This window comes from Anabrus simplex, chromosome 3, assembly GCF_040414725.1.
Source record: "Anabrus simplex isolate iqAnaSimp1 chromosome 3, ASM4041472v1, whole genome shotgun sequence".
NCBI classification, from domain to species: Eukaryota; Metazoa; Arthropoda; class Insecta; order Orthoptera; family Tettigoniidae; genus Anabrus; species Anabrus simplex.
In genome coordinates, this window is record NC_090267.1 from 97,964,971 (window position 1) to 97,989,230 (window position 24,260).

Here is a 24,260-nt window from a genome sequence, read left to right on the forward strand (position 1 = left end):
ATTCCGTTAAACTCTCAGTTAACTTATCAGTCCATGTTGATGCAGTTAAATTCTCTGTTAACTCAAAATATGGCAGAAGTTTTTTATTGCAAGTTGTTTTGCGTCGCACCGACACAAATAGGTCTTATGGCGACGTTGGGACAGGAAAGGGCTAGGAGTGGGAAGGAAGCATCCGTGGCCTTAATTAAGGTACAGTACCAGCATTTGCCTGGTGCTAAAATGAACTTAACCAAATTAGCATTTAATCCAACATTTGTTAAGACTTACTTTCTGTTAAATTCTCAGTTAACTTAACTGTCCAGGTTGAGCCAGTTTAATTCCCTGTTAACTCAAAATATGGGAAACTAAGGAAAACCATCTTCAGGGCTGCCGACAGTGGAGTATACAATTGTTTCAGTTGCTTGATCGTATGTTGGCTAACGTCAGTATGCACACTGAATTCGCAACAAATTTTCTGCCAAGTGTCACTTTTAGCTTTGAGCACGGATGTATTACTTTGCTTATTTTCTATAATAGGTATATAATTGGAAATAATTTCCAAAGGAAGAACTTATAATAATAATAATTGTTACCGTGTTTTGGTGGTAGGTAGAGGTGTAAGAAGGTGCGGGCGTGAATGGGTCTCAAACTACGGAATCAAAGTTAATGTAAAAGTTAACAAGGTTATATTTCCTTTTCAATATTAAGTAATAACAAAGAACAGGTACTTAGTAGCCGAAACACAATTTGAAATGTACAATTACAGGGATTACAGAGTTTGGGCTTCGAGCCCTGAGTTCACAATTTTTGAGCAACTAGCCCAACTTTCCGATATACAAATTTTAACAAAGGGGCAGAAAAGCCCATTCATTCCTAGGAGCCCCTGGCTCCAAACATTACACATAAAGCCTGCAGGAGGCATACAGAAACAAATTTCAAAGAGCGATCCGCTCTCAAAATTGTAAGCCTATTACAAGGCCACACCAAACTCTACCTTCAAGCTGTCCTTCTAAGGACGTATTCACAGGGGTAAAATACCCAACCTACGGAGGTCTATTACATGAAAAGAAGGTTGATTACATGACCTCTAAAATAACAATTTGAGAGGAGGCGATCTTGCACTCCTAATACACTTTGTTTTTAAAACCTAATCTGGCTCTGGGCCGCTAACGCAAGGGCTAATCCCATACTACAGAGGTGACTTAGAGAAGAACACTTTACATTACATAAACGAAGAATAGTTTGAAAAAAATAAGTTCACCTCAAAACAAATGTGAGTGGGAGCTCGAGAGGGTTAGCACTCTCTATCCCAATATGTAGCTTTACAAGAAAAAGATGAAAAGAGTAATTACAATTTTAGGAAAAGGTTACATGATGGAAATGCTTCGAACCCGCCGCGAGTGTTAAACTGCCGACCTAGCAAGAAAAGAAGTTATTAATAGGCCATTACCTGGTGTTGAACGGCTGAAGAAGAAAGAGGCGCTTCCCGCCTCCTGCTATGAACTTAATACACTGAAAGATGGAACAGAAGTGGCCCGGAGACCCTAAAATCAGCAGTTTATATACTCTCGCGGAAGTTTCTAGGCGTTAGGGGAAATAAAACACCCTCCCTCAAAGTTTTTATTGGCTAGGGAAAAGAAACCCCTACATAGAGGAAGAAGAAACACATTATTGGTGGAAAATTAATTAAAGAAATTCGGGATTGGCTAGATCCAAACTAAGGGGAAAAAGAGGGGTATACAGCCAACTTAAACCATGACAGAAGGAAATTTAACAAAGAACAAACTCTTGAAATAAAAATTTCTCCAACAAAATAGTTCTTTGATTTCGCACTAGGTTGCACTATTGTAATTCTTCAGTAGTGTCCTCTAGAAGAGAAAGTTCACACTTCTTACTTCAAGCGAAACAAAGACACATCAAAAGTGACACAGTTCAAAAACTCAAAATTTTCCACGTGGTGACATCTTCTGAGAAAGTAGAGAATTAATAGAATAGATAAAGTTCAACCTTCCTCCAGAAGAGGAGTTTCAACTGGCGCAACTTTTAAATAAATGGTGTAGAGGTGTACCGCCCGGTACAGACCTCCCCCCCCCCAAAAGTTCCTCCAGGGGTGACACATGAAATCAGTTTGAAACAAAGTCCAAGTAATGATGTTGATACGAAGATAGATAGCAGAAGCATTCACAAGATTTCTTAATTCAGTTTCAAAATGTTGTTGTTGCAGGTGAATAAAGTCTTTATGTTTGTAGAATTTGAATTTCTGAAGATAAACTTTTAATACTTAAATGTGAAGAAAAATTTTGCAATGTCCACCAAATATTGTTGTTGAATTCCCAAGGGTAATTATCTCTTATAGTAACTGTCCATGTAGTTGATGTTGATGAAGTTGGATGGTCGGACCGGCCGTTGCAGCTTGCGTCCAAAAGGAGGCCGCTCGGACCCCTCAAGTACCCTGAGATACCGCTCGCCCGCACTATGAGGGGAGCAGAGGTGTTGAAGTACGCCGCGCCGGCGGTGAACAGATACAGGCTGTGGGCATGTAGCAGGTCGTGCGCCGCACATCAGCCTTGGCCGGGAGGAGAGCTCCGGCTCGCCGTGCACATGTCGTCCTCGCTGGAGAGGAGGGGGCCCATCCCCCTCCCCAGTCGCTGCACGGCGCTGCGCGGCTGCGGGGGCGCTGAAACATTAAAGCTAGGCGGCAAAATTGTGTTGGACTATCATCTTCTTTGAGGGTACAGGCTTGTGGAGAGGTTGAGGGGCCAGCGGCGTGTAGATATCCATGGCATTTACTATTATGAAGCCACAGTGTAAGGTGGAGCAGGAGACGGGAGCGTGGTAATGGCCGTGGTAAGAACAGGATGGCTGTTTAACGGGTCGGGGCAGGTTTTACACAAGGCTTACATCTAAAACCAAAATATTACAGAAGGGGCAGAATGCCTTAAAAGTGAAACTCAAAAAAAAAAAAAATATAACCTTCATATCCTTTCAAAATAATATGAAGCAAGTTAACACAAAATTACACCGGTTTCACCTGGGACAGGTGAACCCTAAATATCCTCTCGGTGGCTGGATTACTTAGCAATAAGGTAACCGGCGTAAGAAAATCGAGAATGATACAAGGCCCATGAAATCTGGGGGCAAGTTTGCCCGCGGGAACAAAATTTTTGACCATAACCTGGTCACCTACCTTCAAAGTGGTGGGTCTCCGTCCACGATCATACCTTTCCCTAACCTTTTCATGAGACACTTTAAGATTGGCTTTAGCCTTCTTCCAAAGATCTTTAATGTTATCCGGATCTATTGTCTCGGGGAGAATGTCATTCAAAGACCAGAGGTTAGAGAGCGGCGAGTTGGGAACAAACTTGAACATCAACGAAGTTGGAGTAAACTTGTGAGATTCATGAACCGCCGAATTCAAAGCAAAAGCTATCCAATGCAGGGACGTGTCCCACCTGGAAGGATCTCCATGATGATAGGCAATGAGTGCGGACCTGAGATTACGGTTAACCCGTTCAGCCAGAGATGGTTGAGGGTAATAAGCAGAAGTAGTTACATGAGAGATGGACAAGTCAAAACAGAATTTACGAAATAAATTTGATGTGAACGCCTTAGCATTATCAGATACAATATATTGGCACGGACCAAAAGAAGCAAAAATAGAATTTAGGCAAGTAATGGTGGACTGAGCGGTAGCCAGCTTAGTCGGAAATAACCAAGAAAATCTAGTAAAGCCATCTACGCACACAAAGATGAACTTGTTAGCATTACCCTTTGACTGGGGGAAGGGTCCTACATAATCGATATACAGGCGTTCCATGGGGCGCGACGCTTGATGCGAAGACAAAAGGCCTACCTTGGTGGACATGGTGGGTTTACTAAGCAAACAAGATTTACAAGCTTTTACAAGTTCACGGATTTCACCGTCCATACCTTTCCAAATGAACATTTCACGAATTTTTTCACGGGTTTTAAAGATTCCAAGATGCCCTCCTAATGGGGTCTCATGATAATACTTGAAGATCATAGGCACAAGAACCGCTGGCACGACAACCTTCATCATCTTATCATGCCTCGATGGGCAACATAAAACACCATTCCTCAGAACATAAGGGACGACATGTTCCCCAGAAGAAAGGGTTTCCATTATCGGACCCAGCGTCGGATCTTCACGTTGGTATTTCTCGATATCCCTAAAGAGCATGGGAGCATCTGTTAGGATGGCATTAACCTCAGATAGTATGGACTCGGAAGGTGATGAACTGTCGACAGGTTCATGGGTCTCGACGTCGTTAGAAAACATACGGCTGAGTCCATCAGCAACGACATTTTCAGTACCTCTGATATGCCGTACATCGAATTGGAAGGCAGAAATACGGATGGCCCAACGGGCTATACGACCAGTACGACGCGGCCTACCTAAGACCCAGCTTAAGGCTTGATTATCTGTCTCCAAGTCGAATTTGACATGTTCCAGATAGAGACGGAACTTTTCTAAGGCAAATAAAACTGCCAAACCTTCAAGCTCATATATGGAGTACTTTGCTTCTTGAGCCGAGAGAGTCCTAGATGCATAGGCGATGGGGCGCCGCCCTAGTTCAGTCTCTTGAAGAAGGACTGCAGCTACCGCCGACGACGACGCGTCGGTTTGGACGATGAATTTCTTCGAGAAATCAGGCATAGCAAGTACAGGGGCATTACAGAGAGCTAATTTAAGGTCTTCAAAAGCGGCTTGTTGAGAAGGTCCCCACTCGAATTTGATGCCTTTCCTACGAAGAAGGTTTAAGGGCGCCGCTCTATTAGCGAAGTTAGGAATAAACTTCCTGAAGAAATTCACCATACCAATGAATCTAGCGATACCTTTGATGTCCTTAGGAGGTTTAAAATCACGGATGGCCTGTGTTCTAGAATGATCGACAGCTACCCCATCGGGTGACACAATATGCCCTAGGAATGACATAGAGGGCTTAGCAAAGGCAACCTTGGACAACTTGACAGTTAACCCAGCCTTACGAAGGCGATTCAGAACTTCTCGCAGATGATCTAGATGTTCTTCAAAAGTCTCGGAAAATACGACGACATCATCCAAGTAGTGATATAAGTACTCAAATTTGATGTCGGAAAAGACCCTATCTAGTAGCCTAGTGAGCACAGCTGCCCCCGTGGGGAGCCCGAAAGGCACGCGGTTGTATTCGTATAAGTTCCAGTCCGTGGCAAACGCTGTAAGATGTTTAGACTCTTCGGCAAGGGGAATTTGATTATAGGCCTGATTCAAGTCCAAGATGGTGAAGAACTTGGCCTTACGAAACCATGAAAAGCAAGAATGAAGGTCGGGAAGGGGCACAGATTGCAACACCACCTTCCGATTGAGAGCCCTGTAATCAATGACAGGCCTGAAGCCTCCTTGGGGTTTCGGGACTAGAAAAATAGGCGAAGAATACGCTGACTTAGAGGGCCTAATAATACCATCCTTCAACATCTGATCGATGATTTCTTTTAGAGCCTTCATTTTAGGTGGAGATAGCCTATACGGTGGAAAACGGACAGGAATCGAATCCGTGACCTCAATTTTGTATTCAATAAGGTCAGTAACACCAAGAGTATCAGAGAACACCTCGGGAAACGACTGACACAGTTTCCGAATTCTATCAGCCTGCTCCTCAGGTAGATGTCTAAGGTCTAACAACATCTCATCCTGGGTAGGCGAAATAGATGAACATGATACAGAATTACACTTTAACAGAGGGATTTTACAATTAGAGGCAAATTTGAATGTGCACGACTTACTCTGAAGATCGAGCACAAGACACGTGTGAGAAATGAAGTCCGCTCCCAATATGATGGGGCAAGACAAACGCTTGGCCACAAACAATTTGATCTTCCATGTAAATTTAAAAACCCGAATTTTGACATGTAAGGAACCTAGAATTTCTAATGGAGATGAATTAGCCGAAACATATTTAACAGGAGATGAGTCATAGTCAGGGAGTTTACAAACAGATTTCAATTTAGAATACCAATCAGCCGAAATAATGGAACAAACACTGCCTGAATCTAAGAGAGCTGTTATAGGCTCGTTATTTAACTCAATCTTAAGAAAAGGAACAGGTGCGGGGGTATCCGCCGCAATCCTAAGACACTCTTTAGGGCATTCAAAAGATGAATTTGAAGGCTGGTCGTTCTCTGCATTTACAACCTGTTTACTAGGGGCTAAGTCTCGGGAAGATGGATTAGTCGGCTCAGCCGACGCCACTAGTCACTTTTTATTATTGGCATAGCTGGAATTTGCACCAGAAGTTGAGCAGGAGGGGGTGCTATTTGAGTTTGGGCAATTCTTGGCGATATGTGAGAAGGCCCCACACTTAAAACAGCCTTGTGATGACCCTGCTCCATTCCTTGTCCCACTTGACTTGATCAGAGGACACTTATTCCGCAGATGGTCAGGCGACCCGCACGCATAACATTTACGGGGATTGACTGGTCGGCGAGGTGGAGGCCGAGTGTTACTAAAGGAAGGCGGGGGTTCTTTCGCGACACGCAAAGAATCGGCGTATCTAACTCCTTCCGCTGAGACGGCCAATGCTTCAAGTTCAGAGAAGGTTTGCGGACACGCCGCGAAACACAAATATGACCTGTAGGATGGCGAAATACCTTCTACAATAGCCTGCACAATCTGATCTTCAGGAAAGTGCAGAGCAAACACCCTAGTGTAGAATTTGATATCTTGAATGAAATCAGCCAAGTTTTCATCCAAGCGCTGTACACGGTAATAGTACTTCTGAATCAGGGAGGACCTGGCCCTAGCCGGGATGAAGTTAGCTAGCAATTGGGCATGGAAATCCTCAATAGATGATTGCTCGGCAATGGCTCTTACGATTTTATCAGAGAGAATACCAATAGCATACGGATAGATAATTTGCAAAATTTGACATGGCGAAAGAGAAAACACAAGGGCATGATCCTGAAATTCCACTAGAAATCTTAAAAATGAAATTACATCACTGGTGGTGTTGACGGAAAACTTAGAGATACCTCTAAGCAACATTGCCAATGGATGAGGCAAGCTACTGAACCCAGGTGACATAGTCGTTAAAGGTTTCAATGGCAAAGAAGTTAATTCAGAGCGGATGTTACCCAATGACGCACGGCGTTCAGATTCGTTGTTCGATGGGGCAGAGATAGTTTGAGCAGCAACGGTTATCCTATTGCCTTCTCCCTTAGCAGGTTCTTCCTCACTACTTACATTCACAATGGTGGGCTGATCAGATTTGGGAGGAACTTCCCCAGTTAACAATTGAGTGACTTTACTAGACAATTCAGAGATAGTTTCAAGGAGCGTATTAGCGTCCTTCCTCTGAACGTCATTCACCTTTAGAGACAACAGATCATTAACTCTATTTGAAAAGTGATATAGCCTGCCTTGCACACGCTTAATTTGATTAGGAGACGGATCGTTTTCATCAAAAAAACTAACTACGGAAGCTAGCCCAGTAATATTCTCCGTGATCGTGGAAAGAGAGTCGTCAATTTCTTTCTCTCCCAAATTGGGGATGGAAATGGGCAAATCAAGGGACTCTCTAAGCTTGTTAGTGTCTGTTGCAACCGTGCCTCCAGATTGAACGTTTCTGATAGTTAACTCGTATATCAACTCCTCTTTGCGCAAATAGTTAAGGAGGAGAACATCGCGAGGGCCGGGCATGATGACAGAACAATTTTGAAAAACTCAAAAAATTCCAGCAACTGAGAAAATTGTTAGAGTTCGAATCAAAGCAATGTTTAGCCGTCAAAAGGGGCTAAATTGAGACCCATTCAACCACGCTCTGCTACCACTTGTTACCGTGTTTTGGTGGTAGGTAGAGGTGTAAGAAGGTGCGGGCGTGAATGGGTCTCAAACTACGGAATCAAAGTTAATGTAAAAGTTAACAAGGTTATATTTCCTTTTCAATATTAAGTAATAACAAAGAACAGGTACTTAGTAGCCGAAACACAATTTGAAATGTACAATTACAGGGATTACAGAGTTTGGGCTTCGAGCCCTGAGTTCACAATTTTTGAGCAACTAGCCCAACTTTCCGATATACAAATTTTAACAAAGGGGCAGAAAAGCCCATTCATTCCTAGGAGCCCCTGGCTCCAAACATTACACATAAAGCCTGCAGGAGGCATACAGAAACAAATTTCAAAGAGCGATCCGCTCTCAAAATTGTAAGCCTATTACAAGGCCACACCAAACTCTACCTTCAAGCTGTCCTTCTAAGGACGTATTCACAGGGGTAAAATACCCAACCTACGGAGGTCTATTACATGAAAAGAAGGTTGATTACATGACCTCTAAAATAACAATTTGAGAGGAGGCGATCTTGCACTCCTAATACACTTTGTTTTTAAAACCTAATCTGGCTCTGGGCCGCTAACGCAAGGGCTAATCCCATACTACAGAGGTGACTTAGAGAAGAACACTTTACATTACATAAACGAAGAATAGTTTGAAAAAAATAAGTTCACCTCAAAACAAATGTGAGTGGGAGCTCGAGAGGGTTAGCACTCTCTATCCCAATATGTAGCTTTACAAGAAAAAGATGAAAAGAGTAATTACAATTTTAGGAAAAGGTTACATGATGGAAATGCTTCGAACCCGCCGCGAGTGTTAAACTGCCGACCTAGCAAGAAAAGAAGTTATTAATAGGCCATTACCTGGTGTTGAACGGCTGAAGAAGAAAGAGGCGCTTCCCGCCTCCTGCTATGAACTTAATACACTGAAAGATGGAACAGAAGTGGCCCGGAGACCCTAAAATCAGCAGTTTATATACTCTCGCGGAAGTTTCTAGGCGTTAGGGGAAATAAAACACCCTCCCTCAAAGTTTTTATTGGCTAGGGAAAAGAAACCCCTACATAGAGGAAGAAGAAACACATTATTGGTGGAAAATTAATTAAAGAAATTCGGGATTGGCTAGATCCAAACTAAGGGGAAAAAGAGGGGTATACAGCCAACTTAAACCATGACAGAAGGAAATTTAACAAAGAACAAACTCTTGAAATAAAAATTTCTCCAACAAAATAGTTCTTTGATTTCGCACTAGGTTGCACTATTGTAATTCTTCAGTAGTGTCCTCTAGAAGAGAAAGTTCACACTTCTTACTTCAAGCGAAACAAAGACACATCAAAAGTGACACAGTTCAAAAACTCAAAATTTTCCACGTGGTGACATCTTCTGAGAAAGTAGAGAATTAATAGAATAGATAAAGTTCAACCTTCCTCCAGAAGAGGAGTTTCAACTGGCGCAACTTTTAAATAAATGGTGTAGAGGTGTACCGCCCGGTACAATAATAATAATAATAATAATAATAATAATAATAATAATAATAATAATAATAATAATTGATTTACGTCCCACTAACTACTTTATCGGTTTTTGGAGACGCCGATGTGCTCGAACTTAGTCCCGCAAGAGTTCTTTTACGTGCCAGTAAATGTACCGGCACAAGGCTGACGTATTTGAGAACTTTCAAATGCCACCGACTGAACCAGGATCGAACCTGCCAAGTTGGGGTCAGAAGGCCAGCGCCTCAACCATCTGTGCCACTCCGAAAGAAGATAAATTTGAACCACGCATTCTCTTCTCGGCTATGGCATATAGAGCAACAGAAAATTAACGGTCAAGACAAAAAATAGTAGTAAATGTTGATTTCACGCGCCTTGATTTACAGCTGTATTCAGGCAAAAAAAAAAAAAAAAACGAATCAGAGTGCGCTTGAAACTTCATGGTCCTGCACTGCCTTCTAGATTCTCACTGATCGTGACTCGTGTTAGCTAACAGTTTCCAGGAAATGTTTGGATAAACGTAAGAATCTTAATATGCTGCTAAATGTTTAACTCTATGTTAAAAAACAGCGCGTTGGTTCTCTTTTAACTGAGATTGAATAAATCGTGTTAACAACAAGGTAAGTCAGAATAGTTTGGTGGTTGATGGAAGTATACAAGAATAAAACGTTAAGAGGAAAAAAGTAACGAAAAGCATTGCATTTTATGCAATATACATATGGAAGAAACACATCTGCTAACACTGTGTAAAGAAACGAGAAAAATCAGAGATGATGATGCTTGTGGTTTAAAGGGGCCTAACATCTGAGGTCATCGGCCAAATCAGAGAGAAATATAACATTAATACCCACCTCTAGAAGCATCGTTTTTTCGCATTAACGATAAATGTGGAATAAATACATTATGAAGCGATTTTGAGAAATCTTAAGAAAGCAATGAGTTTATTTTTGAGAACTACAGCGAATTAAAGCGAAATGGTCAGTTTAAAGCGAAACAGTTATTTTGCGATAAGTGCGAAACTGAAGCGAAATACATGGAAAATCAGTGTTAAAGTTTGTGAAGGAAAATGAAGGACAGAATAAGGATTTCTCAATTCGACAGAAATACCTGTTCGTTTTAATAAAACCAAAGCAATCAAGGCAAAGTCATCTCCTTACAGGCCATGAAGGCCCGTGAAAGGGTTGAAGGTAAAGGCTTCCACTATCCGTAACCTCGGCGCTTGATGGTTAGCTCTACGCCCGGCCGCCTTTCACCCTAGGAATTAACCTGGTACTCATTTTTGGTGTAGGCTGAGTGAACCTCAGGGCCATGTGCACCTCCGGAAGTAGACATCTAGCTTCTTAAATTGTACGACTTCCACGTCCTTCCGGGCGAACCGAGCACGCCTTTACCGCCTCGGCCAGGCAGCCCCTTGTTCGTTTTAATATTCTAAAAAATCTCTTAATGGTATGGCTATAAAGGGTGAAAGCCATGGCTACGTAGGGTGAAAGGGTAACTTGTGAAACCTTGTCAATGTTACATAACGAAACATGAATTAATATAAATAGACATATAATTTCTATTTATAAAATGATATCTGTAATCACATAAATAATTCACAAATCACACGATTTTCTTTTTGCTAGTAGCTTACGTCGCACCGACACAGATAGGTCTTATAGTGACGATGGGAGAGGAAAGGCCTAGGAGTGGGAAGGAAGCGGCCGTGGTCTTAATTAAGGTACAGCCCCAGCATTTGCCTGGTGTGAAAATTGGAAACCACAGAAAACCAATTTTAGGTCTGCCGACAGTGGGATTCGAACCCACTATCTCCCGGATGCAAGCTCACAACCGCGCGCCTCTAACCGCACAGCCAACTCGCCCGGTAATCACACGAATTAAACTCCTTATGAATAATTTTAGAAAAGGATTATAAGCGAAATTCAAGCGACGTGGAAAGCCCTATTTTGTGAAATGACGCGAAATAGTGTTTCCTTTTCGGGAAATCAAGCATTAATTAATGCGAAAGAGTCATACCTCTACGCATCTCACATAATCTGGGTAATCACAGATCAGGGAGAGTATCGTTTATTAGTGTAATCGTTTCTTGTGTTGATACATGCAATTTACAAAAAATTAATAGCAAATTACATAGTTGAAAAACATGCAGTAGAAGCACAAATAAAGAATAAAGTGTCCGCAAATGCAACATTAATCAAAATTTAACACTTTTGTAAGTGATTTAGAAATTGAACTGAGAAAGGATGGCCTGAAAGGAGTGTTCGAGACATTAATGTAAGAAATAAAACTTCTACCGAGCTCGATAGCTGCAGTCGCTTAAGTGCGGCCAGTATCTAGTATTCGGGAGATAGTAGGTTCGAATCCCACTGTCGGCAGCCCTGAAAATGGTTTTCCGTGGTTTCCCATTTTCACACCAGGTAAATGCTGGGGCTGTACCTTAATTAAGGCCACGGCCGCTTCCTTCCCACTCCTAGCCCTTCCCTGTCCCATCGTCGCCATAAGACCTATCTGTGTCGGTGCGACGTAAAACAACTAGCAAAAAAAAAAAAAAAAAAAAATACTTCTCGGACATGCTGTAGAGATCCATCAGATATCCCGGAAACGCGACCACCCAAACTGGAGGTCACGGCAGTAGTCATCCTCAGTCCTTTCATACACGTCTGACACCTAAAATGAATATGAGTATCAACTGTCGGAAATCATGCATAGGCCAACTAATTAGACTACGACTGTAAATAAATTATATGCTATAACTGTAGCCTACGTACTTAATTGCTCTAGACTTCAACAATGTTAAATTGTCTACACTGCCTTGCGCACAATTCTGTTATTAACTAGCATGTATCAATTCTTTTTGTTCCCTCAGTTTACTTCCCCAAAATCCCTAAACAATTTTGCAATTCTTCCCCGGTGCATCCACACTCTGTTCAATAACTTAACAATAGTACATAACTGGGTTTCGCTATCAATTTTCCTGATTTACTTCTCGTTTATAAATTTCTCTCTCACGTTCACTTTTGGAAGATTTGCCAACCGAGAAAAATGGGAAAGGAATAGTTCAAATTAAAAACGAACTTGAACGTAACAGACTTGCTAATCTAATTAATAGAGATTGGAAGAAACCAGAAAGAACAGATTTTTAAAAAAATCTTATCGAAGGAGAAAACAGAGAAAATGCATGTAGTTAATGAAGAGGATTCCTTGACTGTATAATTTAGTCTAGGAAATTGCACAGGGGCTTAGGTTGTCCAACTTTTAAAGATGTGCCCAAATAACATGAATGGGATATGTAGTGTGTTGGCAAATTATACTTTAATTATTTCTTGTGACATTTTATTAAATGCAATATGTTTGGTATTTTGTAATACAAAACTGCATGTATCGTTATGATTTCAATAACGAATATTCTCTCCCCAGTAGAAGGTCATCCGTATTCTCTTCATTCGTTCAAGTTCCGTGCCATGCGACGTCGATGTGCAAAATATATCTTCGGTATTTACTAGAATGAACAAAAATTAAAACTCAGGAATAGCACGCTCATTCCTATTCCTCTTTCTCTGTCATCTAGTATAGCATCGAAATTGACTGATAGGTAGCATAAATGGCATCAGATCAGAGTGCCTATGCACTGTACCTTAGATCATACTTCTTCTTCTTCTTGTTTCGTTTCGGCCAACTAAGGACCACGTCATTTCAACTGTTTCCCTTGCACTTTAATGTTGGTCCAGTACTCCTTCATTCGTATACGGTGTTGCTCCTTTCGTTCTTCCGTCCATGCCTTTCCAGTTTTCATCTTCGGCTTTGGTAGGAAACTCTGATGTTCTTGGAGTTTTTTCTTAAGTGGGACACGCTCTTGGATATCCTGAAATGAGATCCCAATCTCCTGCAGATCTTTCTGTACCTCACTGAACCATGCCCCCTTTGCCTTTTTCTCTTGGAGGAAAGTGAAAATGCGGTTGGTTAACCGTGTTGAATTCATTCCATAAAAAGTAATCCTCCTTTTTCGCATCACATCAGTTATTTTCTCCGCATGCGAGTACAACTCCTGGTTGTGCCGTCTCCTAAACTCGCCGTTGTCTTTGACTGGACCTAAGATTTTTCTCAAAATCTTTCTTTCCTTGGCCTCCAATTTCTCCATCATGCCTTTTTTTGTTCATGGCGAGACATTCCGCCGCATATAGAGCCTCTGGCCGGATAACAGTGCAATAGTGTTTGATTTTTGCATTCAGAGATATAGATCTTTTGTTATAGACATTTTTAGTCAGATGGTAATCCATTTCCATTTTATTCATGCGTGAAGAAAAGGCTTCTTTTTCGGACAAGTTAGGTTCTATCCATTCACCAAGATACTTAAATTTTTCAACTCGCTTGACTTTTCCGCGAGTCCCTTCTAGCTCACTTGGCGCCTGTTTGATGTTTGTAATGAATTTCGTTTTCTCAAAGGAGATTTGGAGGCCCGCCTTTGCAGCTTGTATTTGAAGCTGGTTGGTCTGCTTCGTGGCCACATCCAAGGAATCAGCGAAAACCGCGAGATCATCTGCAAATGCTAGACAGTCAATTGAAAGGTTCTTGTTCTTGTGGCCTAGTCTGACTCCGCTTTCGACTCCTTCATAACTCATTTCTCTGCGCCATTCACGGATCACTTTCTCAAGAACGCAGTTGAACAACAGAGGTGAGAGACCATCTCCTTGCCTAACTCCTGTCCGTATTTCAAAGGCCTCTGAAATCTCTCCTCTAAACTTCACTTTTGAGACGGTGTTGGTGAGAGTCTGTTGGATGATCCCTCTTGTTTTACCGTCCAAGCCAAATTCCTTTAAGATCTGAAGTAGGGTAGTTATATCAATTGAATCATAGGCCTTCTTAAAGTCGATGAACGTTACTACAAAAGGCTTACTCCTTAGTTTAAGATATGAAAGGACAGATTTCAGATTCATAATCTGCTCCACACATGACCGCCCTTTCCTGAAACCTCCTTGGTAATCACCCAGCTCTGGATCTAGCTGTTCTTCTGCCCTGATTTGAAGAGCTTTCGAGAGAATTTTGTAGGTTATAAGTAGGAGGGAGATGCCGCGATAGTTGTTAACATCCGACATCTTCAGGGCTGCCGACAGTGGGGCTCGAACCCACTATCTCCCGATTACTGGATACTGGTCGCACTTAAGCGACTGCAGCTATTGAGCTCGGTGTGGCTTTAATTAAGGTACAGCCACAGCGTTTACCTGGTGTGAAAATGGGAAACTATCGCCCGAATGCCCGGCTTTTGGCCATGATTGTTAAGGCATGAACATGGTTAACTGGCCCGAGTCTCGTTGGTGGAAAGAATTTTCGCCATCACAATGCTGGTCGTGAGGGTATCAAATTTGCAATCACTAAATTGTGTGCTAAAAGCCTGGATTCAGTTACATACCTCTCCACCGTCTTGATATTTAGTGAGGGCATATGACGCTGTCGTTGGTGATTTGTCCGTCGGATGGAGAAGTTAAGCTTTGAGCGCACCCAGGCGCGAAGGTCGCCTATGGGCGTCAACGAGAAAGCCCTGCACCAGGTCTCTCCGTATACCTCACAGTATCACGATCTCACGAATGCAAGCTCACAGAAATGTGAATGTAACCACGTAGCCACATCGCTCGGTTTTTTATTATTATTATTATTATTATTATTATTATTATTATTATTATTATTATTATTATTAATTCTTTATTCGATACCCCTGAAGCTGATTGGGTCCCTGAAAACTATTAGTATCTATTAGGTATGGAACATTTCAATTTTCGGCCATACTTCCTCTGTGTGCCTGACTGAGGAAGTGGAGGTTGCACATAGACTTAGCTGCAGTGACGTGAAAGTTACTAAACATCAACTGCCGCTACTTATTATTTAAGCAGAAGTCATAAGTGACAGAAATATGTTCTGTAAATTATGTGATTGGTGCTGGCTGGCGTGGTAGTTTAGATTTTAGAGTTAGATCTAGAAATTAGTTCAATCATATTAGTACTAGTTATATTGAAGAATCCCAAGAGCAGTAGAAAAGGTAAATTTCAGATATACCCATGTACCCTGTAGCAATCAGTGTTTACATTGTTCGTTGTTACTGTCAGTTCTCTTGGTTATGAAGGTAAAAAGAAATAAAGGTACAGAGAGACGAACAGGTGGTATGTCGTAATTTCGGGCTCACCAGGGTACCTTGTGACTTTTGTGCTTCTGATTATTATGAAACTTAGTGATAATGCATGCGTAGAGGTGAAAAGTAGAATCCTTGAAAGGAAAACTTTGAATTCATCCCCTATTTAGGCAATCTTCAAGCGCCTAATGGTAGAATGGAAGGCAGAAATTATGTTTGAACATTTTCTCAGCTCAATTCCAATCCGAACGGGCATATTAATAATAATAATAATAATAATAATAATAATAATAATAATAATAATAATAATAATAATAATAATAAGAGCGTCCGTGGCTCAGACGGCAGCGCGTCGGCCTCTCACCGCTGGATACCGTGGTTCAAATCCCGGTCACTCCATGTGAGATTTGTGCTTGACAAAGTGGAGGCGGGACAGGTTTTTCTCCGGGTACTCCGGTTTTCCCTGTCATCTTTCATTCCAGCAACACTCTCCATTATCATTTTCATAGCATTTATCACTCATTAATAAATCACCTTGGGAGTGGCGACCCCGTTGTAATAACAGCCTATATATCTTTCATTCATTACATCCCTGACCCGGTCAAATGACTGGAAAACAGGTTGTAGGTTTTCATTTTCAATAATAATAATAATAATAATAATAATAATAATAATAATAATAATAATAATAATAATAATAATAATAATAATAATAATAATAATGAGTAAAAATTACCTATAAAGAAGGAACTTTAATATAATGAGGGCATTTCGCGGTAACGAAATATTCATGACAGAATTACGTATTACGTAACCACTTCTACTGTGACAAGTACTTGCAAATCTGCTATCTCACAAGTGACACTGACACCAATACACTCATCTTTAGGACAGATTTTTTTTCTGGTTGCTTTATTACTTTACATGAAGGCAATCTGTTCTTATCATTGATCTCAAAACTTCATATATATATCCTGAGAGCCTAGCTTCTATTATAATAGAATGAGCTTCATCTTTCCGTCAAGGTTGTTTTCTGTTGCTCTAAATCTCGATAGCTTTTCTGTATAGTCCTGCTCGAGGAGGGGATGCATTAATTATTATTTCATTAACTAACTTCGAAGTCTCTTTCTAACAGGCAGATCACAAATACATCTGTGTGACACAGACCATTCTTTTCTATCAGCTGAAATCGGGAAGGCTGTAATTAATACATAACATCATTGCGCAATCGGGTAGAAGAGAGAGAACTGTGCGTTCGGAGACTTGAGCAAAGAAATGCAGATAACACTCAACTCGAAGAACTTTTACGCAAGGAAGTTACGAGAAATGCTAAGTAAAAAAAAAAAAAAAAGAGAGTAGCCTATAGAAAATGGTGTGCATTAAGAACTCTCAGTAAGGGAGCGATCCTCTATTCCGGAATACACACCGGCCAACCGATGGATCGACTCCCTAAATGGACTCTCCGAATCAGAGTGGAAAGACGCGCTGAAAATGCAATGCAACATGGTTTCTGCACTGGCCCTTCCTGGACGTAGCCGTGGTGAAGTCCACTGCAGACACTGCAGTGAACCTGAAACCCTAGCTAATGTTCTTGGTTCAAGTCCACGGGGGGACTTGCTTAGGAATGTTAGGCACTACAGAATAAGATCTAGAATTGCAGCAACATTCTCCCAGAAAAGTTACGAGGAGACGTGCCGTGTGTTGCTGACGGTGGGAGCAACCGGAGAATAGATTTAATCGCAATTGAGCGAGAAAAAGACTTTGCATATATCCTGGACCCCACCATTAGATGTGAGGTCGACTCAAGTCAGCCAGCAGAGGTTGACGCGGAGAAGCGAGCATCTGTAAACCAACCACAAGCTACTTCAAAGAATCATACATCATCTCCTGCATAAAGGTTGTAGGACTTTTCATCGGAACAAGTGGAACAATATCAACATTCTTAGTTGAGTTTTCCAAAAGTGTGGGTATGTCCAAGAATCTGCGCTGTTATTTAGCTATCTTGACCATTAAAGGCTCCGCTCAAAAATGTACACCTCTTGGGGAGGGACGTTTGATACCTCGATTTCTGGGCCAAGCCTACCGGCAACTGGCAAATATGTTAATCCAATAATCCCATTGTCAACCTGAAGGCATGATTGTCGCATATTTCTCGTCTTACTCTAAGGTTAGTTGTACAAACTTCCTTTAGTGTTTCTTATCGACGAAGCTCCAAGCGCACTGATATTCCGACACACATTCGAGGGAATGACAAAGAAATGATTACAAAGTAAAATGGAATTACTTAAATAATCAAAATCGAATGGTCTCAGCCATCGTGTGCAGGTAATTTTATTTGACTTATTTTAGGCTGTGCGCGCGTCAATTTCGAAATTCCGGTGTACTTTACAAACTCGCAAAGAAATCGGAACTCTGATGGGCGATATATGGTTGAGTTTTAACTTTCTCAGGTTAAGCCCAGATGTGTCGACATAGATCTCTTACTTCCATCATCGTACAACATGGAGATCCGAATTGACTTTTTCTACCTTTCGAAAATTCTGTACGTCAATCTCTATCGTGTTTGAACGCACGATATTGAAATTTGGAGGTTAATACTGTACCATCGGTAGCTACTGGAGAGATATTAAAAAGGGGAAACTGGAGATCCCGGACAAAATCCACAGCCCTTTAGACAAGCAACTCAATGCTGAGAACATCCCAGGCAGCTAAAGTAGGAGAAAATATTATTTATTTATATCCGAAAAATACAATCCGTTTCCTAATTATCGTTATCTGGTCGATTAGATGAGTAGTTTACCTTTTTCCACCACTATACGCGCTAATGTGAATCAATGCATTGTTTTTCTTAAGCACCACTACGAGCGCTAATGTGAGTCAGTGCAGAGTTTCACTTGAGCCCTTGTAACTACATTCGGTATGAACATTTTTCAAAAATCAAAAAAAATCTTGAGGGTATTGAAACAAGTAACGCATTAAATAAAGAATTATGTAAATAAGTTCATTTGTATAGGATTTGAATGAAAAAGAAGACGAGTACAGAAACAAGCGATTGTAGGCTGTTTTCCCGAAACTGCATTTACGCCCGAAGTGATTTTCGAAATTTGTTTTCTTTAGATTGATAGAACTATCCAAGGCTCACAATGTGAAACCTATCCGTGTCCTTTAACTCGTCAACTTTCCGCACAATTCAGGAAATCGCTTAATCGTACGGTTTTCGTAGTATGGGGACCTTTACTTTGTCTGCTAAGAAATTTTTTCAACACTAAAACCTGTCCCACGTCCTCTTTGTCCAGCACAAATTTTACATAGAAACACCAGTCTGGGATGCATAAATGAAATACCGACGTCTAACCGTCTGAGGCACGGAGGGACCTTCTTACCGTCTATTCCTCGATTTTCGAGATCAGTTTTACAATTGGCTTTACGTCGCACCTACACAGATAGGTCTTATGGGGAAAATGGGAGAGCAAAGGCCTAGGAGTTGGAAGGAAGCGGTCATGGCCTTAATTAAGGTACAGCCCCAGCATTGGCCAGGTGTCAAAAATGGGAAAAAACGAAAACCATATTCAGGGCTGCCAACAATGGGATTCGAACTCTGTATCTCCCGCATGCAAGCTCACAGCTCCCCGCCGCTAACCACACGGCCAAGTTGCCCGGTATTTTCGAGATCTCTGCTTTGTCAGTCAGTCCCCTGAATCTTTCTACTATAGCTTACTGTCATACAGTTTAATAAATAATGTTATTTACTTTACATCCCACTGACTACGTTTACGATTTTCAGAGACACCGAGGTGCCAGAATTTAGTCCTGCAGGAATTCTTTTACGTGCCAGTAAATCTACCTACACGAGGCTGACGTATTTGAGCACCTTCAAATACTACCAGACTGAGTCAGGATTGAACCTGCCAGAAAGCCAGCGCCTCAACCGTCTGAGCCACTCAGCCCAGCTTTCATACAGTTTTGTGTTACAGTGTGTTTATTACTTGGAACATTGATCCTAGTCTTAACTTCTATTCTTTACGGTCTAAAATTTATCCTAAATGAGAAAATGAATAGGTAAATAATTGTACCTCGATTTTGATGGCAGCAAATCTGGTTGGTTTGTTGCATATCACTTGGTTCTGGTGCTGGAAGGTAACTTCAGTTGACAATGTAATGCGAAGGTAATCTCCATCCTTTCTCCCTTGGACATACTCTCTATAGCGAAAAGGAACTGCATCTTCTCACTTGAGAACTGGATGATCTTCTGTAACATATTAAGATATGGATAAGTGATGGATTTGCTGAACACTCGTGAGGCATGGTTAGTGTAGTGTCCCTGAAGCACTGAGTTTAAATTTAATTACTTTTATTCATGGCAGACTCCTCTTCTTTTCCATTTACCTCCCATAGCCAGTTTTTGTTCCCCTTAGGTTTGCGAAGCGTTATCTTTTCTTATCCTATTGCCCTACACCTTCGTCAGCCGATCATCTCATTCTCGCGAGGTTGGAATCACAGTATTCCTTTCGTCTCTTCGAGTAGTGTTAAGAAGGTACGATAATCGCGTGATTCTTCCTATTTAAACCAATCATCATTATTTCAACTATGCCATCCAAAATACTCACATCTCCCGAAGAGGTGTGAGTTGAGGTAGAGTTCGAAGTTTGGGCTCAGCAGAAAGAAAACATCTGTAAGCACGCAAGCGTAAACATTTTTTCATTTAGAGAGAAATTATTTGTCTGAACCAATGATCAATAGTTGTATTATCGAGTGCTTCCTTAAAGACTAAATCAATATTACAGCAAATCCGGAGAAAGTGTCGGGGTAATTCTCAGTAAATTAAGGAGATCCCATTGGTTGGCCATAAACGATAGCGGGGGAGGGAGCTGAAAAAATCCAGTGCACAGCGAAACTTCATTAATGTGGATTAATTGGAGGTCATTGCTTCCGGATCAATAAATATAAAGATGCCGGGCTGAGTGGCTCAGACGGATGAGGCGATTGCCTTCTGACCCCAACTTGATTTACTGGCATGTAACAGAACTCCTCCTGGAAAAAATTCCGGCACCTCGGCGTCTCCCAAAAACGTAAATGTAGTTAGTGGGACGTAAAGAAAGTAGCATATTATTAAATACAAAGATGAACTAAAATCCATAGGAAAGAAATAACAGTAAGTATTATTACTTTGTGTGGTAACGTCGTGAGCGTGTATGGAGGATAGTGTTGTGTGTAAGTTGCAAGAATATTGGGGACTCCATAAGAATCCAGTCCCCGAGTCAAGGGAATGAATTGTTTAAGGAGACGGATACTTTTACATAATGCATGGATTTTCACGAAACCGTTTGGGAATGGCATCTAAATAAATAAAGGTAGGGTTATCACTAACATTTATTTAATATACAGTTGATAGTTTCCCAAAAACATTTTAAAATATTTTTTAAATTTTTCATTCCATTTTTTCATGAAATTTAACTGAGATGTTAATGAAAATTTGAAATTAGCTAGATAATACTTCTTTAACAAGCACTGTTCATTGATTTTTCTGTGCATTTTATATAACGGGGTATATTGTACTAAAGTTTTTGTAATTTTTGTTTTCTAATAATTTGGATTTAACGAACCCTACTTCTTGAAAAACTTCTGCAATCAAAATTTCCATACACAGGATTCCTAATATAGCCGTGATACATATACAATACAAATTTTGTTACATTTAGCAGAATGTTATGCGACAAAAATGGGAAATAATATGTAAAATTATAATTGGCGTGAAAATGAAAGTAAAGCAGACGCCACGTCCAATTCTGCTGTGGCCAGACTGGCAAACAAAGCATAATTAAAGTGATGAATTGTTTGAATTCAACGAAATAACTTCGTAACAAGAAAGAAGAAAGTCAATCCTTTCAATTTCAGCCATAATTTGTTTTTCGCCGAAATTACCAAAATATCGATTTTTAACTCCAGACTATCCCCTTAAAAATTCCTCGACCAGACTGGAAATCGAATCCGGGGCCCCGAGAACCGAAGGCCAAGACGCTGACCACTCAGCCATGGAGCTGGACGGGAAATAAATGGTTTATGGACATATCTTACCAGATATATTCTGTTTAAAAATGTCTATGTATCTAGTCCACTTGTTTATTCATAGTCTACTATGTATTACACAACACGACCGATTATATTCGTTATATCCATAATTTATCTTTGAAATCATCCTGAAAACTTACTGCGATTTGGACGTCCAAAGCAAAGTGCACACTTATTTTCTAGTAGTTGATGAAGTTGTGGTCAGTGAATTAATTTACGGTAGTAGGTAATCTAAATAATAGATAGCACAGAAATGATCCTGATCAGTGTTCATATCAATGATATTATCTCGTTTATGTTACATCAATTCGGAGCTCATTTTCGTAGTAAAATGTTGGAATGAAGTTGTTGCAGTTGCAGATATTATACTTTTCTTCTCCCATTTATATAGATATTTACTTGCAAACAGTGATGAGCACTTACCACGTCAATATTCTGGTCGCCTAGCAGTAGATTGTATTGTGCAGTAATATTCAAGATCTTGAAGCAGGGAACCCGTCACCATCAGTCTTGACTGTTGAGCTGAATGTAACTTCATTACCTAAGGACAAGAAAGGCAATACATATATAACAAAATCAGGATATCGGAAACATAGTCAGTGCCCCAAAGCTAGGTCAGGAGTCACATACCAGACATAACCATAGTTTACTTGCATTAGGGTAGTCAGTTCCTTTCTACTTTTCCGCTAGCGAACAGCAAGAGAACCATCCATGCAAATGGTGAATATTCACAACGTTGCCTAACTTTGGCGATCTCAAATACAAATCAAATTAATAGTCATTAATATGCTTTTAGGATTGTCGCCCAGGTGGCAGATACCCTACGAGTGGTTTACCTACTCTTTTCTTAATATATCGAACATTGCCGTTGATAAATCTCTAATTCGTCTTCCTATAAAGCAATATTTTCCTCAATATGTCTTCTTGAATTCCAATTTTATCTTTATATTATGATCTTGTGTTTACAGTGCACCAAGTTTTCTGGTATAGGCTAGAGCAATGTTGTTACTTTCATTGACATGTCTGTGTCTTATACTTGGCTTTGACAATATGAAAGTGACTGAGGTATGAGCGATGCCAGTAATGCCATTCCTCATGCAGCCAGTCCCTGTTATGAATGATGTGAAAATGTTGCTCATAGGGTCAGTTGGTGCATGCATTTCAGTGGACTTGGCAGGCTGGTACGTAATAGCAACTGCTGGATTGGTGAGGAAAGCAACGGGAAACTATCTCACTCGTTATTTCCCTAGTACGCCTCTTCAGTAATGGCTAGGCCATCTATGACAGCTGATGGCGGAGCTTTTGAAGATCCAACCAGCCCTATTGCTGAGGACTGAACTTACATATACACATTATGATCTTTCCTACCTTTGAAAGCCCGTGGTTTCCCATTTTCACACCAGGCAAATGCTGGGGCTGTACCTTTAAGGCCACGGCCGCTTCCTTCCAACTCCTAGGCCTTTCCTATCCCATCGTCGCCATAAGACCTATCTGTGTCGGTGCGACGTAAAGCCCCTAGCCAAAAGCTTTGAAAGCTCCACTCAGACTTCTTTTCCGACAAATATCACTCCACGCCATCTCTCCACTGACAGCTCGGAACAACCAGCTTGGTCGAATAGCTCGTATCCTTGCTTGCAAGTCTTTCTAGCCCAATGTTTGCAACATTTTCGTAACGTTACTCTTTTATCAGTAGCTGTGAGCTTGCATTCGGGAGATAGTGGGTTCGAATCCCACTGTCGGCAGCACTGAAGGCGGTTTTGGGGAGGTTTCCCATTTTCACACCGGTAAATCCTGGGGCAAGGCAAAATTGTCTAAGACTCTTTTGTCGGAAATCGCTCAAATCAGATGGCGCTGATTTCCTTTGAATCTCGTCCAATTCTCGAAGTTGTCGATCCCATATAGTGGAACCATACTCTAATTCGGTTCTTACCAGAGAGTTATACGCTCTCTCCTTTACATCCTTACTGTAACCATTAATTACCCTCATACCTAAATGAAAAAAATTTGCAACCTTTATTTACCATCTCGTTAATGTGGTTAACCCAATCAAGATATTTTCCTTACATTTACCACGTTTCCATGGGGAATTTCAATCGATTTGAATACACTGTCCGTATCGAATACCTCATGGAAACGGGGACTCAGTTCGTACTGAGTCTCAAAGTCTATCCTGCTAGAAAGTGCTATCGAATCGTACTCAATACGGATATAGTATCATGGAAACCCGGAACATATTGAAATCGATTTGAAAATGCTCTAGATGCTCGATTGTAGTTTGTTTTTATCATGTGTTTCCTGTGATTTCGTTCCTGTTCAGTTGATTTCAGCTTACTACTCCTTATATATTTTACCATGTGTAGTATTAGTAGAAATCTGTGGACGCCGGAGGAAAGTATAACGTTTTTGGAAATAATACGAGAAAAGGAAACACACAAGTTTTTCGTTGGGAACTGATTTGCAAAAATTCTATATTTAGCACATGCTAATTTTTGCAAAGAGATTGAAATTTTATCTCAACAGACATTGGTTTGCTCATGAAAAACTTGTTTGATTTTAGGCGTGGTTTAAGACGCAGATAAATGAAAAATGTCGGAGAACGCATCCTGAAGTTGTCTAACCAGTCATCTTCTGTGTATTAACGTTGTACTATACGCTCCCACCAGTCCTTACTCATTTCTTTCTCCCAGTACCACCTTTTCATATGCTTCTTTTTTCTTAGCTTAGACTGAAGAAAAACCATATTCTGTGCCTGCAGATGCTGCAGGAAGATTAC

At 40.8% G+C, this 24,260-nt stretch overlaps 1 protein-coding gene and 1 long non-coding RNA gene across 2 annotated transcripts in view; one reads left to right on the forward strand and one right to left on the reverse strand.

Moving 5' to 3' along the window:
* The window catches only part of LOC136866024 (uncharacterized), a 51,837-nt gene extending 29,860 nt beyond the window's left edge, over positions 1–21,977 (reverse strand). The window contains exons 1-2 of the long non-coding RNA XR_010859478.2: positions 21,911–21,977; positions 19,492–19,667 (exon numbers count right to left, since the gene is read on the reverse strand). This is a non-coding gene — a long non-coding RNA (uncharacterized lncRNA). The remainder of the gene's footprint in view (positions 1–19,491; positions 19,668–21,910) is intronic.
* LOC136866023 (ankyrin repeat and SAM domain-containing protein 1A) overlaps positions 1–24,260 on the forward strand; it is an 878,495-nt gene that overhangs the window by 565,016 nt on the left and 289,219 nt on the right. The gene's annotated exons all lie outside the window — the stretch shown is intronic.